The 20,452-nt window shown below is 40.2% G+C and overlaps 1 long non-coding RNA gene across 2 annotated transcripts in view; it reads left to right on the top strand.

The window, feature by feature from the left end:
* The window catches only part of LOC147356685 (uncharacterized), a 437,761-nt gene that overhangs the window by 380,830 nt on the left and 36,479 nt on the right, over window positions 1–20,452 (top strand). For both annotated transcript variants that reach the window (XR_015143451.1, XR_015143452.1), the window contains exon 3: window positions 4,593–4,747. This is a non-coding gene — a long non-coding RNA (uncharacterized LOC147356685). The remainder of the gene's footprint in view (window positions 1–4,592; window positions 4,748–20,452) is intronic.

Here is a 20,452-nt window from a genome sequence, read left to right as displayed (position 1 = left end):
GCATATTAAAAAGCCCAGACATTACTTTGGCAACAAAGCTGTGTATAGTCAAGGCTATGGTTTTTCCAGTAGTCATGTATGGATGTGAGAGTTGGACTATAAAGAAAGCTGAGCACCAAAGAATTGATGCTTTTGAACTATGGTGTTGGAGAAGACTCTTAAGATTCCCTTGGACTGCAAGGAGATCCAACCAGTCCATCCTAAAGGAAATCGGTCCTGAATATTCATTGGAAGGATTGATGCTGAAGCTGAAACTCCAATACTTTTGCCATCTGATGCAAAGAACTGACTCATTTGAAAAGACCCTGATGCTGGGAAAGATTGAAGGCGAGGGAAGAAGGAGACGACAGAGGGTGAGATGATTGGATGGCATCACCAGCTCAATGGACGTGAGTTTGAGTAAACTCTGGGAGTTGTTGTTGGACAGGGAGGCCTGGCATGCTGCAGTCCATGGGGTTATAAAGAGTTGGATATGAATGAGTGATTGAACTGATAACTGATTGGCTCAGTCCTGGAATCTATGGGCTCTATGGTAGGGCTACTGGTCACCTCCAAAAGGACTTATGCCAGTACATGCTTCTCAAGACCGCTGCTTCCAGTGTCCCTTTCCCCATGGCAGGCGACTGCCAACCCACACCTCTGCAGAAGACCCTCAAATACCCACAGGCAGATCTGGCTCAGTCTCTTGTGAGGTTACTGCTCCTTTCCCCTGGGTTTTGTTTGTGCCCTACAGAGTCTCTGTTTCCTCCAGTTTATGGACATTCTGTAATTAAATCCTGCTGTCCTTCAAAGTCAGATGCCCTGGGGATTCCCAGTCCCTTTGCTGGATCCCCAGGTTGGGAAGTCTATGTGGGGCCTAGAAACTTTGCAGCAGTGAAAGAATTTCTTGGTATTATTGTTCTCCAGTTTGTGGGTCGCCCACCCAGTGATTACAGGATTTTATTTTTTCGTGATTGCACCCCTCCTACCATCTTGTTGTGGCTTATCCTTTGCTCTTCAACATGGGGTTTTTTTTTTTTTTTGGTGGGTTCCAACATCCTCCTGTTGATGGTTATTCAACAGTTATGATTTTGGTGTTCTCAGAGAAGATGAGTGCATGTCTTTCTACTCCATTTTGTGGGGAAAGACTGAAGACAGGAAGAGAAGGGGGCAACAGAGAATGAGATGGTTGGATAACATCACCAACTCAATGGAGATGAGTTTGAGAAAACTCTGGGAGATAATGAAGAAAAAGGAAGTGTGCTTCAGCTCATGGGTCACAAAGAGCCGGACACGACTGAGTGACTGAACAACCTGTGACTGGACTCTGAGCAGTTTCAAGGGAGCATAGGAGCTGAGAAGATAAGACTTTTTAAGCAGAAGTGTGTCCATCCAATTTAGCCTTTCTCATATTCTCAGATACACTATTGTTTATATGTAGAATTTTGCTGCATTTTATACTATATAGAGGATATAGCAAGCAGGATTTTATGAAAAATATGTAGTCTTTTATTGTGAGGTCTATACTTCTAACATGGGCAATATCTTGTGTACAAGGATATGTCATAGATGATCTCAGAAACCCAAAAGACACATCTTCCAGAACCATCTAGTTACTATATTTGTGTCTGTTTATACTTTCACCTCAGGTACATCATGTCTCTCATTCAGGTTAAGTGCTTTAAACCTAATCAAATGATACTAGTTTACAAGTTAAAGAGATTGTTTAGAGTTATGATTAGCTATCTTTGCATGTGTACTCAGTCAGTCACTCAGTCATGTCTGACTCTTTGTGAACCTATGAACTGTAGTTCACCAGGCTCCTCTGTCCATGGGATTCTCCAGACAAGAATGCTGGAGTGGTTTGCTGTGCCCTTCTCCAGGGGAACCTTCTCAACCCAGGGATCAAACCCAGGTCTCACGCCTTCAAGCAGATTCTTTACCATCTGCACTACCAGGGAAGCCCGAGAGTACTGGGGTGGGTAGCCTATCCGTTCTGCAGGGATCTTCCATTGCTGCCTTTGCCTCAATCCGAATATGCTCAAGTTGGGAACTAGATTAGGACTTAGAGCTATGTGTCTTTATACCTTCTTAGAGATACTGTGTGTGTAATCACACAACCACAGAATTAGACATGATGACTGAAAACATAAATGTTTGTATCTCTTAGTAGGACTATCTTTATATTTCACTTATTTGAATAGAGACTAGAAACTGGAGTTTACCTCCTTGACTTTTTATGCTCTAACCTTAGACAAGTCTTTTGTCCACTCTGTACCTCTGTTTGAGTGTCTGCATGCTCAGTTGCTTGAGTCATGTCCAACTCTTTGTGATCCCATGGACTCTAGCCCACCAAGTTTCTCTGTCCATGGGATTCTCCAGGCAGGAATACTGAAGTGGGTTGCCATTTCCTCCTCCAGAGGATCTTCTCAACCCAGGAACCAAACCCATGGCTCCTGCATTGGCAGATTCTTGACCACTGAGCTGCCAGGGAAGCCTATGTCTCTGTTTACTTATCTGTAGAATGGAGATAATGCTAGTGAATACCTTAGGGACCTTTCATGAAGATAATGTGAACTGGAATGTATAAAGCACCAAGGTCAGATTACTAGCACATAGCTGTTGCTCAATTAGTTTCTATTGTGTTTATCATTATCATTATTAATATTGTCATCAGAAGGAAAGAGATTTTTTTCTTGGAATTTTTTTGCCCAGGACTCCTATTATCTTCTCTGGTCCAGCTGAATGACACTGCTTGCAGGGCCTGTGATAGAACCCCTACACTAAGCCACAAAGTCTCAAGAAGCCTCCAGCCTTGATGTCAAGCTCTAGAGAGTGTAGCTTGCAGTATTTTTACCTTTGTACTCCCTTTGGGTGATCAGGAAATGATAGATTTATAGAATTTTTTCCTTCCTTCTGTTGCTTATGGTTTAATTTTTTGCTAAACGGAAAATATTTTGCCACATGCCCACATCCTCAGGTTTATCACATCAGAGAGAAATGCTGGCAGCAGCTCTTACTTCTCCAGATGTGAGCTCCTTGTGTGGCTGTCTGCATGTTTCTGGTACTTAGAGCCACAGAACATCTCATTTCCAGAAATAACACTATGATGTACCAACACTAAACTTATTTCCTGTCTTGGGTGGGCCCAGAGCATTCCAGTAAATTCACAAGTGTATTGTAGACTGGGAAAGAATAGAAAACATGCTTCACTCTTTTGCAAGGTTTACCAAGATCCATATGAATGAAACAGACTGACGTTGTGCTTTCATATGAAGTATTAAAGATCCCAGTGAAAGTCACTCAGCCATACTCCATTCAATTCTCCAGCCCAGAATATTAGAGTGGGTAGCCTTTCCCTTCTCCAGGGGATCTCCCCAACCCAGGGATCAAGCCCAGGTCTCCCATATTGCAGGCAGATTCTTTACGAGCTGAGCCACCAGGGAATCCCAAGAATACTGGAATGGGTAGCCTATCCCTTCTCCAGGAGAACTTCCTGACCCAGGAATTGAACCTGCATTGCAGGCAGATTCTTTACCAGCTGAGCCACCAGGGAATCCCAAGAATACTGGAATGGGTAGCCTATCCCTTCTCCAGGAGAACTTCCTGACCCAGGAATTGAACCTGCATTGCAGGCAGATTCTTTACCAACTGAGCTATAGGCGAGGATGGAATGAACCAGCCAAGGGCCAAACATGACAGCATGTTTTGATATCCAGACTGTCTGGCTGAGAACTTCATAGCTCATTTATGCTCATTCCTCTGAGCATGGACTTTTTTTTTTCTTAGCAATCACAAGAAATAGAAACTTCAACAAGAAACCCATAAGCAAGCTGTGATATGCACTTGTAGTTACCAGGACACTCTCTGGAGTCCCAGTCACCATTATCATTGATAGCTTACGGGAAGGGTGTTGGATTTGTGATCTCCGAAGAAGATTTAGCTTCAGGACCAGAGACCAGGCTTGATCACTCAAGAGCTTTTGTGTAGCAGAGTTTTACTAAAGTATAAAAACGGACAGAGAAAGCTTCCAACATAGACATCAGAAGGGGAATGGAGAGTGCCCCAATCCCTAGTCTTAGCAAGAGAATTATATACTTTTTAATTGGTTATTACAGTAAATCAAAATGTCTCAAGGTTGTAAAGATCTTACTAGACCCACTCCCATAATATACATTTTAAGATAGCAGGATTAGTCAGAAGGTTTTCAGGAAGGAGAAACTTGTCCTCAAACAGGATACATTATTGTTATATAATCCTTACTAAGGAATGTAGGAAAAAAACATTTGTCCTTTCCTCCTTGAGAATTCCAGACCCCTATCTTCTCCTTAAGAGCCCCAGATCCCTTTCTCCTCCTTGGGGACCACAGATTTCTTATCCACCTGCCTAGGAATTTACACTCTCATCATCATCCTCATCATCTCTGCATTTTCCCTCAGTCTTGAGTCTTCACTACTCCATCCGTTCTAGTTGTCTGATGCTGCAGGCTGTCACAGAGTCAATCAAGCAAGCCTCTATCTCAAGGGCCCAAAGATGGGCTGATCACTATGTACTTTCTGTAAGTGTAAATAAGTGTTAGTCGCTCAGCTACCTCTGATTATTTCTGTCCACAGGGACTGTACCCCATCAGGCTCCTCTGTCCATGGAAGTCTCCAGGCAAGAATACTGGAGTGGGTTGCCATTTCCTTCTCCAGGGGATCTTCCCAACCTAGGGATGGAACCTGGGTCTCCAGCATTGCAGTAGATTCTTTACCATCTGAGCCACCAGGTAAGCCCCTTATCGTGCACATAAAAGAGTTCTGTAATTAGTCCCTTTCTGTGCAGTCTGAAAGACAAAGTAAGCACATGCAGAGCAACTAAAAAACCATAAGATATCTAAATGACAATGCAAACCTCCAAAATGGGAGTCCCAAAACAAGGGAGTTCAAAGTTAACTATAATTATGTGACCAGAAGAGGAATAATAGGAAGGAATAGGAATTCAGCTGAGCCATGGAGGATCAGCACATTTAGAGAAGGGAGGCAGAGATGTGTTTAGGTTGGTGAAAAAGTAATTGCGGTTTCAGGCTATGAATTTTAAATTATTATAACTGGGCTCAAATATATCTTTATTAATCAAGATAGGAACCATTACAATCAACATATTTTTTGCCAATGAGAAATAAGTTTGTTTATTCCTGTAGCATTAAAATCTGTGTGTTGTGTCTTAGAAAGCATTTTCTTTTTAAAATTTATTTGTTTTAATTGAAGGATAATTACTTTACAATATTGTGATGTTTTTTGCCATATATCAACATGAATTGGCCACAGGTATACACGTGTCCCCTCAATCCTGAACCCCTCCCTAGCCTATCCCTTTGCATTGTCCCAGAAAATGGGCTTTCGGTGCCTAGCTTCATGCATTGAACTTGCACTGGTCATCTGTTTTACATATGGTAATGTACATGTTTCAATGCTATTCTCTCAAATCATCCCACCCTTGCCTTCTCCCACTGAGTCCAAAAGTCTGTTCTTTACATCTGTGTCATCCTACCTGCATGTAGGATCATTGGTACTGTCTTTCTAAATTCCACATATATGAGTTTATACACTGCATTTGTTTTTTCTCTTTCTGATTTACTTTACTCTGTGTAATAGGCTCAAGGTTCATCCACCTCATTAGAACTGACTCAAATGCATTCCTTTTTATAACTGAATAACATTCCATTGTTTATATATACCATAACTTCCTTATCCAGTCATCTGCCAATGGACACCTAGGTTGCGTCCACGTCCTACTTATGGTAAATAGTGCTGCAATGAACATTGGGGTACAAAGATGGCAGAGGAGTAGGTGGACATGGAGTACATCTCTCTCTATGGATATATCAGCAATACACTTCAAACACAGAAGTGCATGCAGAACACCAGCTGAGAGCAGACAGGAGTACCTGGCCAGCGGAAAAGAATATATAGACCCATGCAAAACTCGGTAGGACAAAGGAACTAGGGGGAAAAACAGGAGTATTAGTAGGACTGGACCTGCCCTCGGTGGGTGGGGAAACTGAAGCAGGGGTCCGATTCCCATATCAGGGCAATTGTCTGAGTCAGAGGAGAAACATTTAAGGCTGAATGTGAAAGAGCTGATCTGTGGTAGCCTAAATGGAATGAGAATCAGACGGTCCTTGCCACAGCCATACATTCCCTAGAGGGCGCAGTGGCTGGAAACTGGAGTTTAGGGATTGTGGAGCAATCCCTGGGTGAGGGCTGCTACTGACTTCGGAGAGACAGATCATGGGGATGTGAGGGAAGAGATTGTAGTGGGAAATGCCTGTGGAGGAAAGCCAGGTAGCCATGAAAGCAAGGTGATACTGCTGAGTCACGTGTAGGGGGTGGAGCCAACATCATAGCCTCTCTCCCCCCACATGCCAGCATTGGCAGCTCAACAATAGAGAGGGTGGCCCATCAAACGCCTGACACACTGAACTACAGAGTAGGACCCCACCCAGGGTGCTCCTTTAAGTGACTGATGCACCAATCTACAGAGTAGGACCGCAGCCGCGGGCCCCTCTATGTGCCTGATGCACCAAACAGCAGAGAAGGACCCCAGGCAAGAAAGCCCTCTAAGTACCTGAATAGGCAGAGCTACAGAGAAAGACTGGCCAAAGAGGCCTTCTGATCACCAGCTGCAAGAGGCTCAAAAAAAGACTCTGATAGGGCCATAACTCCTGCAGCGGAGGCAGTCTGTGTCCCTGCACACTTGGTGCTGCCAGAGTCCCTGCAAGCCAAACAGCTGCATCACCTTCACGCTCAACTCTCACTGGGGCAGAGCTGCCACAGGCAAAAAAATGTCTTGCACCTATGCGCACAGGGTCACTTCAGTTGTGTCCGACTCCTTGTGACCCTGTAGACTGTCGCCTGCCAGGCTTCTCTGTCAGGGAGAAGGGTTCTCCAGGCAAGAATACTGGAGCATATTGGCCAATCCTGGTTGCCATACCCTTCTAGAGCACAGTATTTCCTGCTGCCCTAGCCGCCAACACCCCTGAATATCTGGTGCTGCCAGAACCCCTGCAACCCAAGCACCTGCACCACCTCCACATCTGGCCCTCACAGGAGTAAACCCAAGTCCTCCAGGGCAACCTCAGGAGCAAATCCCAGTGGATGACCCACATGCAGAGGTGGAAATAAAACCACACTTGAAATCCAGGGCAAGTGTGACTAAGGAAGACGACCCAAAACCCTCGCACTTAATATACAAGCTGTATATTAAATGTGATTAACACGATCAACTGGGCAGACTGTGGTGTGGATTATCTAAAAGATCAATGAGAGCTCCTTCAAAAGAAAATGGACTAGTTCTGATAGCTGTGGACATAGGCAAGAACACACAGGAGTAGGACCAGATTAGAATCTGAGCTGCCCCCACAGCAGGTCCAGAGATCAGCACAGTGTTAGAAGGCATCCTAGGGAGGTGAAGTGGACTGTGACTCCCAGCAAGGGAAAGGACTCTGACAGCAGTGACGCAAGAAAAACATTTATTATTGTTATGTTTTGACTTATTTTGTAGATTCTTTTGGATTTTTTTTTCTTTTCTTTACTTTCCCCCCCTCTGTTGTAGTTGTTGATTTTATTGGCACTATGAAATCTAATTAGGAGAAGACAATGGCAACCCACTCCAGTACTCTTGCCTGGAAAATCCCATGGGCAGAGGAGCCTGGTAGGCGGCAGTCCATGGGGTCACTAAGAGTCGAACATGACTGAACGACTTCACTTTCACTTTTCAGTTTCATGCATTAGAGAAGGAAATGGGAACCCACTCCAGTGTTCTTGCCTGGAGAATCCCAGGGATGGGGGAGCCTGGTGGGCTGCCATCTCTGTGGTCGCACAGAGTCGGACACGACTGAAGCAACTTAGCAGCAGCAGTATGAAATCTAATTAAGCTTTTGAGGGTTTTTTTTTTTCTTTTTCATCTTTTTCTCAGTCACATTTTTCATTGTTAGTATAAACCTCTGCCTTTATGTTGGGCTTTTGCAGTTCTGGGGAGGGTTTATTTTTTTCTCTTTTTTAATTTTAATTTTTTAAACCTATTATTATTTTTCTACATTTATTCCTTTGCTGGCTTTTCCTACTGTTCTTTTACCCTTCCTATTAATCTTTAATATATGTAAATCTTCTTTATCAACCACTATTTAACTTTGGATATCTATTATTTCTTTCTTTTCTTTCTTTCCTTTAGTCTCAATATATTTGTTAGTTTTATTCTCATTGTTTTATTCCCCAATTGGCACCTTGCTTTAGTTTTGTTTTCCAATTGTGCTTTAGTTAGTTTTGTTCTGATAGATACAATTTTTGGTTTCCTTTGTTTATCAGGTCAATCTATTGTACTTTATTTTTGTTGGACTGTTTTGATTTTGCTTATGGGTGTATATGTATATTCAGTCACACTTTTTCTTGTTGTATGAACCTCTGCATCTGCTTTGGGCTTTTGCAGTTCTGTGGAGTTTTCCTTTATTTTTCCTTTTTTCTTTCCTCTTCCTTATTTTTCTTTCTTTTCTCTTTTTTATCATTCTAACTTAAAATTTTTTAAACCTATTATATTTTTTATACATTTATTCCTTCATTTGCCTTTCCTACTGCTCTTTTGCCCTTGCAGTTAATCTTTATATAAATCTTCATCCTCTACCTCTATTTAACTTTGCATATCTATTCTTTATTTCTTTTCCTCTCAACATATTTGTTGGTTTTGTTTTCATTGCTTTAGTCCCCACTTGGCACCCTGCTTTAATTTTGTTTTGCAGTTTGTACTTTAGTTAGTTTTGTTCTTAACTGGTAAATATAATTTTTGGCTTCCTTTGTTTGTTGGGTCAATCTATTGTACTTTCTTTTTGCTGAACTGTTTTGATTTTGCTTTGGGTATATATGTATATGTGTATATTCCATTATTTTTTGCCTGATTTTGTAACTGCAGTTTGCCTGGGGTTCATCTTTGGTTTCTCATTTTTGCATATTTGTGTTAATCTCACTTCATACCATAACAAGCCACTTGTAGAATCTTTGTTCCTGACCAGAGATAACACTCTGAGCCTTTGGAGTGGGAGCACTGACTCCAAGACCCTTGACTACCAGAGAACTAACCCTAGGGAGTATCAAATAGGGAGAGCTCACACAAAGGAAACCACTGGAATATAAGACCTGGCATCACCCAACCACCAATAGCACCCTGTGCAGGATGCCTCATCTAAACAACAAACAAAAGAAAATTACAAACCAAATCATCAGCAGACAGGATTACCACCTCACTTAGGCTTGCCCAACAGAGGAAAAACAAGCAAACAAGCAAAAACTCAGCACAAACTCACCCTATAAGAAGGTTACACAACCACTGGACCAACCTCAGAGGGCGGAAGCCAAAAGGAAGAAAGGATTCAAGACTAAAACCTGGGAAAAGGAGACCTCAAGCACAATAACTTAAAAAAAAAAATAACAAAAAGGCCGAGAAATACTACACAAACAAAGAAACAAACTAGAAACACAGAAGTCCAAATAAATGAAGAGGAAATAGAAAAATTACCTGAAAAAGAATTCAGAATAATGATAGTAAAGATGATCAAAAACCTTTAAAGCAAAATGGAGAAAATTCAAGAATCAATTAACAAAGACCAAGAAGAATTAAAGAATAAACATGCAGAGACAAACAACACAATTACTGAAATTAACAATATTCTTGAAGAAATCAATGGCAGACTATCTGAAGCAGAAGAACAAATCAGTGAGCTGGAAGATAAAAGGGTGGAATTAACTTCTAAAGAGCAGAATAAAGTAAAAAGAAAGAAAAGTAATGAAGATAGTCTCAGAGACCTCTGGAATCAATTGATATCAAATGAACCAACATTTGAATTAGAGGGGTCCCAGAAGAAGAAGAGAAAAAGAAAGGGTATGAGAAAATTTTTGAAGAGATTATAGTTGAAATTTTCCCCAACATGGAAAGGGAAATAGGCAATCAACTCCAAGAGGCACAAAGAGACCTATACAGGATAAACCCAAGGAGGAACACACCAAGACATATACTAATCAAACTAACAAAGACTAAACACAAAGAAAGAATATTAAAAGCAGCAAGGGAGAAGCAACAAAACATACAAGGGAAATCTCATATACTTAACAGCCGATCATTAAGCAGAAACTGCAGGCCAGAAGGGAATGGCAGGATATATTTAAAGTACTGAAACGGAAAAATCTACAACCAAGATTACTGTACCTGGCAAGAATCTCATTCAAAATTGATGGAGAAATAAAAAGCTTTTCAGACAAGCAAAAGTAGAGAGAATTCAGTACCACCACACCAGCTTTACAACAAATGTTAAATGGACTCATATAATCAAGAAATACAAGAGAAGAAAAAAGATCTAAAAAATCAAACCCAAACAATTAAGAAAATGGCAATAGGAACATCAGATCAGTTCAGTTCACTTCACTTCAGTCGCTCAGTCATGTCCGACCCTTTGCGACCCCATGAATCACAGCACGCCAGGCCTCCCTATCCATCACCAACTCCCGGAGTTTACTCAGACTCATGTCCATCAAGTCAGTGATGCCATCCAGCCATCTCATCCTCTGTCATCCCCTTCTCCTCCTGCCCCCAATCCCTCCCAGCATCAGAGTCTTTTCCAATGAGTCAACTTTTCACATGAGGTGGCCAAAGTACTGGAATTTCAGTTTTAGCATCATTCCTTCCAAAGAAATCCCAGGGCTGATCTCCTTCAGAATGGACTGGCTGGATCTCCTTGCAGTCCAAGGGACTCTCAAGAGTCTTCTCCAACACCACAGTTCAAAAGCATCAATTCTTCAGCGCTCAACCTTCTTCACAGTCCAACTCTCACATCCATACATGACCACAGGAAAAACCATAGCCTTGACTAGATGGACCTTTGTTGGCAAAGTAATGTCTCTGCTTTTGAATATGCTATCTAGGTTGGTCATAACTTTTCTTCCAAGGAGTAAGCATCTTAATTTCATGGCTGCAGTCACCATCTGCAGTGATTTTGAAGCCCCCCAAAAAATAAAGTCTGACACTGTTTCCACTGTTTCCCCATCTATTTCCCATGAAGTGATGGGACCAGATGCCATGATCTTCGTTTTCTGAATGTTGAGTTTTAAGCCAACTTTTTCACTCTCCTTTTTCACCTTCATCAAGAGGCTTTTTAGTTCCTATTCACTTTCTGCCATAAGGGTGGTGTCATCTGCATATCTGAGGTTATTGAGATTGCTCCCAGCAATCTTGATTCCAGCTTGTGCTTCTTCCAGCCCAGCATTTCTCATGATGTACTCTGCATATAAGTTAAATAAACAGGGTGACAATATACACCCTGACGTACTCCTTTTCCTATTTGGAACCAGTCTGTTGTTCCATGTCCACTTCTAACTGTTGCTTCCTGACCTGCATACAGATTTCTCAAGAGGCAGGTCAGGTGGTCTGGTATTCTCATCTCTTCAGAATTTTCCACAGTTTAGCGTGATCCACACAGTCAAAGGCTTTGGCATAGTGAATAAAGCAGAAATAGATGTTTTTTGGAACTCTCTTGCTTTTTCAATGATCCAGTGGATGTTGGCAATATACATCAATAATTACTTTCAATGTAAATGGATTTAAATGCTCCAACCAAAAGACACAGACTGGCTGAATGGGTACAAAAACAAAATCCATATATATGCTGTCTACAAGAAACTCACTTCAGATCTCAAGACACATATAGATTGAAAGTGACAGGATGGAACAATATATTCCATGCAAATGAGAAGCAAAAGAAAGCTGGAGTAGCAATGCTCATACCAGACAAAATAGATCTTAAAATAAAGATTACAGGAGATAAGGAAGGACAGTACATAATGATCAAGGGGTCAATCCAAGAGGAAGACATAAGAATTGTAAATATCTATGCACCCAACATAGGAGCACCTCAATACATAAGACAAACACTAACACACATAAAAGGAGAAATTGACAATAACACAATAACAGTAGGAGACTTTAAGACCCCACTCACACCAATGGACAGATCATCAAAACAGAAAATTAATAAGGAAACACAAGTCTTAAATGATACATTAGACGAGATGGATCTCATTGATATCTTCAGGACATTCCATCCAAATGCAGAAGAATACACCTTCTTCTCAAGTGCACATGGAACATTCTCCAGGATAGACCACATCTTGGGTCACAAATCAAACCTCAGTACATTTAAGAAAATTGAAATCATATCAAGCATCTTCTCTGACCACAATGCTATGAGACTAGACATCGATTACAAGAAAAAAAATTGTAGGAAACACAAACACATGGAGATTAAAACACATTTCTAAATAACCAACAGGTTACTGAAGAAATCAAAAGGAAAATTTTAAAAATTCTAGAAACAAATGACAATGAAAACATAACAACTCAAAACCTATGGGATGCAGCAAAAGCAGTTCTAAGAGGGAAGTTTATAGCAATACAATCTTACCTCAAGAAACAAGAAAAACATCAAATAGACAATCTTACTTTACACCTAAAACAACTGGAAAAAGAAGAACAAAAAGAAAACACAAAATTAGTTTAAGGAAAGAAATCATAAAGATCCAAGCAGAAATAAATGAAAAAGAAATGAAAGAACCAATAGTAAAGATTAATAAAACTAAAAGCTGGTTCTTTGAGAAGGTAAACAAGATTGACAAGCCTTTATCCAGACACATCAAGAAAAAGAGAAGAATCAAATCAACAAAATTAGAAATGAAAAAGGAGAGGCTACAACAGACGATGTAGAAAAACAAAGGATTGTAAGAGACTATTATGAACATCTATATGGCAATAAAATTGACAACCTGGAAGAAATGGACAGGTTCTTAGAAAGTTCAGTATTCCAAGACTGAACCAGGAAGAAATTGAAATTATGAACAATCCAATTACAAGCACTGAAATTGAAGCTGTGATCAAAAATCTCCCATAAATCAAAAGCCCAGGACCAGATGGCTTCACAGGAGAATTCTATCAAACATTTAGAGAAGAGCTATTGCCTATTCTTCTAAAACTCTTTCAAAAATTTGCAGAGGACGGAACACTTCCAAACACATTCTACAAGGCCACCATCACCCTGATACCAAAACCAGACAAAGACAACACACAAAAAGAAAACTATAGGCCAATATCACTGATGAACATAGATGCAAAAATCCTCAGCAAAGTTTTAGCAAAGAGAATTCAGCAACATATCAAAAAAATAAAAAGAAAAAAGAAAAAGAAAAACCACTCATGATCAAGTTAGGTTTATTCCAGGAATGCAAGGATTCTTCAATATATGCTTATCAATCAATGTGATACACCATAACAACAGATTGAAAGATAAAAACCATATAATCCTCTCAATAGATGCAGAAAAAACCTTTGACAAAATTCAGCACCCATTTATGATTAAAACTCTTCAAGAACTAGGCATAGAAGCAATCTACCTCAACATAGTAAAGGCCGTATATGATAAGCCTACAGCAAACATTATTCTCAATGGTGAAAAACTGAAAGCATTCTCCCTAAGATTAGAAGCAAGACAAAGGCATCCACTTTCACCACTATTATTCAACATAGTTCTGGAGGTCCACTACAGCAATCAGAGAAGAAAAAGAAATAAAAGGAATCCAGGTGGGAAAAGAAGTAAAGCTCTCATTGTTTGCAGATACCATGACACTGTACATAGAAAACCCTAAAGAGAATATCAGAAAGTTACTGGAGCTAATCAGTGAATTTAGCAAAGTTGCAGGATACAAAATCAATATGCAGAAATCACTTGTATTTCTATATACTAACAATGAAAAATCAGAAAGAGCAATTAAGGAATCAATCCCATTCATCATTGCAACAAAAAGAAATAAATATCTAGGACTAAACTTACCTAAGGAGACAAAAGAACTATACACAGAAAAGTATAAGACACCAATGAAGAAATCAAAGATGACATAAACAGATGGAGAGGTAGTCCATGTTCCTGGTTAGGAAAAATCAATATTGTGAAAATGACTATACTGCCAAATGCAATCTACAGATTCAATGCGATCCCTATCAAATTACCCATGGCATTTTTCACAGAACTAGAACAAAAAATTTCACAATTCATATGGAAACACAGAAGACCCCAAATAGCCAAAGCAGTTTTGAGATAGAAGAATGGAGCTAGAGGAGTCAACCTTCCTGACTTCAGATTATACTATAAAGCTACAGTCATCAAGACAGTATGGTACTGGCACAAAAACAGAAATATAGATCAATGCAACAAGATAGAAAGCCCAGAAATAAACCCATGCACCTATGGGTACCTTATTTTTGACAAAGGGGGCAAGAATATACAATGGGACAAAGACAGCCTCTTCAATATATGTTGAGAAAACTGGACAGCCACATGTAAAAGAATGAAATTAGAACACTTCCTAACACCATACACAGAGAAACTCACAATGAATTAAAGACCTAAATCTAAGACCAGAAACTATAAAATTCTTGCAGGAAAGCATAGGAAAAACCCTCGATGACATTAATCAGAGCAAGATCCTGTATGACCCATCTCCTAGAGTAATGGAAATAAAACCAAAGTAAACAAGTGGGACCTGGTTAATCTTAATAACTTTTGCACAACAAAGGAAACTATAAGTAAGGTGAAAAGACAGCCCTCACAATGGGAGAAATAATAGCAAATGAAACAACTGACAAAGGATTAATTTCCAAAATATACAAGCAGCTCATACAGCTCAATATCAGAAAAACAAACAACCCAATCAAACAATGGGGAAAAGATCTAAATGGACATTTCTCCAAAGAAGGCATACAGATGGCTAACAAACACATGAAAAGATGCTCAACATCGCTCAGTACTAGAGAAATGCAAATCAAACCTACAATAGATATCACCTCACCCCAGTCAGAATGACCATCATCAAAATGTCTACAAACAATAAATGCTGGAGAGGGTGTGGAGACAAGGGAATGCTCTTGCACTTTTGTCTGGAATGTAAATTGATACAGCCACTATGGAAGACGGTATGGAGATTTCCTTAAAAAAACTAGAAATAAAACCACCATATGACCCAGTAATCCCACTCCTAGGCATATACCCTGAGGAAACCAGGGTTGAAAAAGACTCATGTGCCCCATTGTTCATTGCAGCACTATTTACAATAGCTAGAACATGGAAGCAACCTAGATATCCATCTACAGATAAATGGATAAAGAAGTTGTGGTACATATGCACAATGTACTATTACTCAGGTTTTAAACGGAATGCATTTGAGTCCGTTCTAATGAAGTGGATGAACCTAGAACCTATTATACAGAGTGAAGTGAGTCAGAAAGAGAAAGACAAATATCATATTCTAACACACATATACAGAATCTAGAAAAATGGTACTGAAAGATTTATTCACAGGGCAGCAATGGAGAAACAGACACAGAGAATAGACTTATGGACATGGGGAGAGGGGAGGAGAGGGTGAGATGTATGGAAAGAGTAACATGGAAACTTACATTAGCATATGTAAAATAGATAGCCAACAGAAATTTGCTGTATGTCTCAGGAAACTCAAACAGGGGCTCTGTATCAACCTAGAGGGGTGGGATTGGGAGGCAGATGGGAGGGAGGTTCAAAAGGGAGGGGATATATGTATACCTATGGCTGATTCATGTTGATGTTTGGCAGAAAACAGCAAAATTCTGTAAAGCAATTATCCTTCAGTAAAAAATTAAATTAAAAAAAATTTGGGATACATGTATCTCTTTCAATTATGGTTTCCTCAGGGTGTGTGCTGGGTTGCATAGCATTTGTATGCCCACTTTTTTAAGGAATTTCACACTGTTCTCCACAGTGGCCCTACCAGTTTGCATTCCCACCAGCAATGTAAGAAGGCTCCCTTTTCTCCACACCCTCTCTAGCATTTATTGTTTGTAGACTTTTTGATGAAAGCATTTTCTTCCTCCTGTTGGTTGTGGAAGTGTTTTTCTCTGAAAAGTGTTGTTGTGGTGCTTCAAGAAGTGGTAGTTGGTTGGTGAGAGGCCAGTTGAATATGGCAGATGAGGCAAAATTTCATAACCCAATTCGTTCAACTTTTTTGAAGCATTGATTGTGCAATGTGCTGTCAGGTGTTGTGGAGAAGAATTGGGCTCTTTCTGTAGACCAGTGCTAGCTGCAGGCATTGAAGTTTTTGGTGGATCTTATTGATTTACAGAGCATACTTCTCAGATGTAATGGTTTTCACTGGGATTCAGAAAGCTGTAGTGGATCAGACTGGCAGCAGACCGCCAACAGTGACCATGACCTTTCTTTGGTCCAAATTTGACTTTGGAAAGTGTTTTACAGCTTCTTCTCAGTCCAACCACTGAACTGATTATCACTGGTTGTCATATAAAATCCACTTTTAGTCACATGTCACAATCTGATTGAGAAATAATTTGTTATTGCATAGAATAAGAAAAGATGACCCTTCAAAATGATGATTTTTAAAAGTTTTTGGTCAGCTCATGAGGCACCCACATATTGAGCTTTTTCAGATTTCCAATTTGCTTCACATGCCAAATGACCACAGAATGGTCAATGTTGAGTTCTTTGGCAACATCTCATGTAGTTGTAACAATATCAGCTTCAGTGATCCTCTCAATTGGTTGTCAACTTCTGTTGGCCGGCCACTGCACTTCTCATCTTCAAGGCTGCCATCTCCTTTGTAAACTTCTTGAACCACCACTGCACTGCATGTTCTTTAGCTGTTCCTGTCCAAAACCATTGTTGATATTGTGGGTTGTCTGCTGTTTTACAATCATTTTGAACTCAAATAAGAAAATCACATAAGTTTGCTTTTTTTCCTAACATTTCCCTAGTCTAAAATAAATATAAAATAAACAGCAAGTAATGTCATTAGCAAAAAAAATAAATAAAATAAAACAAGAAATGCACATTAAAATGATTGATGTAGAACATCATTTTAACCACATTTCATTGTAACCACATTTATTTAAGAATGTATTCTAATATCAAACAGCAAAGTCCAACAATGCAAAACTGCAATTACTTTTGCACCAACTTAACATTAGTCTCTCAGTCGTGTAGGACTCTTTGCAACCCCATGGACAGGCTCCTCTGTCCATGGGATTCTTCACACAAGAATACTGGAGTGGGTTGCATTCCCTTCTTCAGGGGATCTTCCTGACTCAGGGATAGAACCTGGGTCTCCTGTGTTGCAGGCAGATTCTTTATCATCTGAGCCACCAGGGAAGCCATTGCACCAGTGTTCCAAACAGTGGGAGCTAAAAACACAAAGGCCAAAGTGTGCAGAGTAGGTATTGAGAACTGGGACAGGGGAACCAGGGAGGGGTGAGACCAAATGAGAAGAGCAGAATGTTTTAGAAAGTTAAATGGCCTTCCTTGGAATCTAGCCATCCTTTCTTATGTCCACTTGTAAATCTCAGGACCTGTTTTGAAAGAGGCAACTGAAACAACTGAAGGTATGGTTTAGGGAGCTGCAGTCAGAGGGAACTATGTACTGCATTTTCCTTTTCGTCCTTAGGGCTGTGCTGAGGGAACTCCCATTTTCCCATATTTGTCTCTCTCATCCCTGCCCCACACCAGTGCCAACATCCATCTTCAGGAAGAGCTGTTCACACCAAGGCAGGTATGGCAAACCCAGCATGGTGCAGACCAGGAACAATGGCTCAGACTCTCAAACACCCATATGTGTTAAGTGCACAGCATCTGCCATCCTGGCCTCAGGCCCCAAAAGGAGGCTGCTTTCTAGGAAAGCTTTCACCAGTTGCTTTTCTGCTTCAAGATAGTAAAACTAGCATTCACCCCTCTGGGCTTTCATTTTAGGTCTCTTCCAATGCTTCCCTGAAGGAGGTAAAGGAGAGAATTCTTTCTCAATATTCTTTCAAACGAAAGCACACAGGCCCTTTTTCTTCCCTCACCAACCAGAATACAATTTCTCACCTACTTCTGATTCCTAATATAAGTCAGTAGCAAGGTTTATATGTATATTTCTCTGACTGAACTGTGATCTCCCCAAGGACAAGACATTATGCTACACGAGCCCCTTTCATCTTTTCACCCCAGTGTTCAACAGCCTGGCTGATGCCTATGGAGTATTTATCAACTGGAAAAAGAGAAAAGACCCCATAAGAGTTTCTAGACATTGTCCTGAAATTTTTTCTAAGACAAACCAGCTCATGAATGAATACTTGTATTCATGCACACTCCACCCAACTCAGGGCCATTAAACTCTTTAAATTTAGGTTAATGCTTCCTTTAAATGGAAAAAGATCAGATGGCCCCAGTAAATCATCAGATCTTTTCCAAAGTGGCAGCTAGCCATAAGCAAGGTCTTATGATCACACAGGGCAATTTTGCCAGAAAAGAGACTGGGGGTTAGGATACAGAGTTTCGGGTATTTATTAGGAAAGTAGGAGATGTTGATGCTACCCGGGGAAAGGCTTTATATGTTTCTTATGATTGAGTGAAGGGCCCAGATTCTAGGAAAGTGTGCAAAAGACCACATTACTGGCTTCATGACCTATAATTGGGCTTCCCTTGTAGCTCAGTTGGTAAAGAATCTGACTGAAATACAGGAAACCTGGGTTCAATTCCTGGGTCAGGAAGATCCCCTGGAGAAGGAAATGGCAACCCACACCAGTATTCTTGCCTGGAGAATCCTATGGACAGAGGAGCCTGGCAGGCTACAGTCCATGTGGTCACAAGAGTCGGACACAACTTAGCGACTAAACCACCACCAATTGAGCAGGTTGCACAATTTTGCCATGTTCAAGAGACCTTGTTCTGATCGCTAGGAAACCATTCCTTCCCTCTAATACACACACACACACACACACACACACACCCCTTTCTATAGAGAAGAGAGAGCCATGAGCATTCTAAAACCAGATGGGGAGCCAAAGGAGGAAAAGAACAAAGCACTATGTGGATTTTTAAAGAAAATATGTGTCATAAATTAGTTGTTAAGAAACTTTAGTATTGTCTTAAAAGAAAATTCCTCAAAGTCTCTAAAAAGTAGCCAGAATAAAGCTGACAAATTTGTGGCTTTTTCTAGAGGCCCACTGTGTAAATCTTGAGAAAACACCCCACGCTGTTGACACAACTTTCTCCTACTGGGCCATTCCCTTCTATTCCTCTTTCCTTCCTTCCTTCCTTCCAGTACACAAACTAAGACTGCTTTCTTGAAATTTTCCTGAGCATCATTGTTTCTGTGTCTGTTAAAGTACTGGTTCTTATCTCATACAGGACCATCGTCATCTCTCCTGGGCGGTCACTGAATTCTCATGCCCACCGAACATTGTCTGTACACTACATATAGATGCATCACAAATACTTCTGAAAAAGCCTTGATAGTGTATAGTAAGTCCCCTACATATGAATGAGTTCTATTCCAAGCGCATATTTGTAAGTTCAATTTGTTCAAAAGTCCAACAATGTTAGCCTAGGTACCCAACTAACAAAATTGTTTATATAGTATTGTAATAAGCTTTATAATACTTTTCACACAAATAACGCATGAAAAACACAAAAAATAAAGGAAACATTTTTAATTTTACAGTACAGTACCTTGAAAGTTATAGTAGTCCCAGCTACTTCACTACTGCCTTTACACTGGCTTCCAGACATCCTGGGCTTGAAATAGAGACATTTCACGACTGTGCTCTATAGAAAACTGTAAAGTACTCAGAAAAGTACACTTGTAGAGTGTGCAAGCACACGACAATGGCATGACAGATGAACTAGCTTACGTGATTGGACATGCTCACGTTTTTGAAAGTTTGCAACTTGAAAGTCCGTATGTAGGGGACTTACTGTAAAATTAATTCATTTAAAAGATACCTTCTGTCATTTTTATAATCAGCAAATATTAAAGGTATCTACTTTTAAATTAATTTTTATTGAGGTGTAATTGACATATAACATATTAGTTTAAGATATGCAGCATAGTGATTTGATATTTGTATATGTTAAAAAGTGATCACAAGAAGTCTAATTAACATCCATCATCACACCTAGCTACAATTTTTTTTCTTATGATGAGAATTTTTAAGATCTGTTTTCCTGGTGTCTTTCAAATATGCCTTAGTTTTCTTTGGACCTCAGTCTTTTTAATAACTCAAGGGCTAGCTAAAAATTAGCTTGTCCAAACTTGCCCAGTGTTTAAGAGGACACAGCATCCACTGGCAGTGTATTTAGGTCTGCTGGCAATTCAACAAAGAAAAGAGCAGAGAGGTGGAATGATATAGTCACAATGGCAAAATAAATTCCTATAGTTGGAGAACACAGATGGAGAACACAGATGCCTGCTTTGGCTCTCACACCACAACAGAGCCTTGAACCTCATGCTCTTTAGTACTCACATCCCCCACCATACACACACACACACACACACACACACGGAGTGCACTCACACACCCTCATCTCTATTTCCTTATCAGT

Source organism: Bos grunniens, chromosome 16, assembly GCF_055505025.1.
Source record: "Bos grunniens cultivar Pamir isolate PY7600 chromosome 16, Bosgru_T2T1.0, whole genome shotgun sequence".
Classification (NCBI taxonomy): Eukaryota; Metazoa; Chordata; class Mammalia; order Artiodactyla; family Bovidae; genus Bos; species Bos grunniens.
The sequence above is the reverse complement of the archived record's forward strand: the minus strand, read 5'-3'. Positions and strand labels throughout refer to the sequence as shown.